Source organism: Mus caroli, chromosome 16 (genome assembly GCF_900094665.2).
Source record: "Mus caroli chromosome 16, CAROLI_EIJ_v1.1, whole genome shotgun sequence".
NCBI lineage: Eukaryota > Metazoa > Chordata > Mammalia > Rodentia > Muridae > Mus > Mus caroli.
This window is the reverse complement of record NC_034585.1, coordinates 84,856,271-84,858,076: the sequence shown is the minus strand read 5'-3', so window position 1 is coordinate 84,858,076 and position 1,806 is coordinate 84,856,271. Positions and strand designations below refer to the sequence as shown.

The following is a 1,806-nucleotide window of genomic DNA, read 5'->3' as shown; positions in this document are numbered from 1 at the left end:
GGGGGTGCTCTGGGGGGGTGCTCTGGGGGGGTGCTCTGGGGGGGTCAGACCCCCTCTTCTGGCTTCTGTGGGCACTGCACACATGTGAGCGTGAGTGAGCATGCGTGTGCACATCTTTGAACGATAAGGGAAAGAAATCACAGAGCACAGAGGAAATCCTGGGTTCTCAAGTCAAACCAACTTCCTCACTCCGAGACTCAGTTTCCTGTTAGTAAACAGGGAACTGTGGCATTCACCGTGCCTGACTGTGTAAAAAGGCGGTAACGGGAAAACACCTGCATTCTGTGTTCCACGAAGGGGCGGCTTCTCCTGTTACTGATAAACTAGTATTGGAGGATATAACGATGACATCGTAAGAGAGCAAACCGGGTTTGTTGTGATGGCTTGCTCCTCCCACACCCTGTGTGTGGCTCACACTAGTGCAGCTCACATGTATCTCTGCCTTTCCACCTTCAGTACTTATGGTGGGGTTGCACTAACCCATGCCCATTCCACGACTGAGGTCACATGCCATGCTTACATACCAGAAGGTAAGCGTAGCTTTTACTGCTGGGTGGAGAGCCCCACCCCCACTCTCACCCCCATACCTCCCCTGCATGGACTAGCAATGGATTTGAGATTCCACTTTTGAGGGGCTCAGAACTCTTCTATTCTTGATCCAACTTTTAATTAATATAAGCACTAGAAAGCCTTGGTGGTCCTAAGCCCCTGGGAGTTGGGACAGACTGCTGTTCTTATGACTTAAGACAGAAAATCGGCAACTGTCTAATTTCTCAGAGTCCCACTCATACTCATCAACCCCTGCTTACTCTTTCCAGCATCTTCCTGGTATCCTGTGTCATGGGTCATTTAGGACAAAGCAAGCTCTACACCATCAGAAGCATGTCAGAATCCCCCGTGAGAGATGGCAGTGTTTAAGACTATACAATAAAGCTGCAGATGGAGTATTCTAGATACAACACAACATGGTACAGCCACTCCGAACAACAGTGTGGTACCTTCTTATGGAGATGTATGCTCTTACTAATTGACACAGTAATTTGGTTCTTAGGTCTTGGCCTTACGGAAATCACATTCATACAAATATCTGGAGGTAAATGTTCATAGCAGCTTCATTCAAAGTAGTCCCAAACTGAAACCAATCCAGTGGCCCTGCAGTGGGTGAACGGTTAAAAGAAAACCTGTGGTATGTCCATACATGGGAATACAACTGAGCCGTGAAAAGGGACAAGGTTCAGATTCATCCATCAACTAAAGTGGATCTTAACACAGTTACAGGGAGGCAAGGGATCTGTACAGGGCTTATACATTTGTCCATCTCTATAGTACCTTCATTTCAAACATGCTAGGGAGATGGAAAAAGGGTAGTGGTCTATAGGAGTTTGTAAGGGGGAAGAGAGGGAGGTGACAAAAGCTATACAGGGAGGGGGAGGTGTGCCTTGATGTTAGTGGCTGTCTCCAGCACAGTGGCAATTTGCACTGTGAAAATTCACGTGGTGCTAAATATACACCAGCAGACATGTGGGTTTGATCAATGTCTATTTCCTAATGGAAATTACATCAGCAATTAAAGATACTACCGTTGTGGGAAACTGGGTGAAAGATGTGTAGATTTCTGCATTCATGTTTTAAGTTGGGTGTGCATCCAAAAAAAAGTCACAACAACAACAAAAAAAACTTTTCAAAAACATTTTGTTAAAAAAATGTTTACTTCCTATGTCTTTATCTGAATTATTACCTGTTATTTCACTTAAAGCAGCAACGCTAGCAACTATCCGACAAATGTGTGTGTGTGTGTGTGTGTGT

The 1,806-nt window shown here is 45.2% G+C and overlaps 1 protein-coding gene across 1 annotated transcript in view; it reads right to left on the bottom strand.

The window, feature by feature from the left end:
• The window catches only part of Hunk (hormonally up-regulated Neu-associated kinase), a 112,453-nt gene that overhangs the window by 32,104 nt on the left and 78,543 nt on the right, over window positions 1–1,806 (bottom strand). The gene's annotated exons all lie outside the window — the stretch shown is intronic.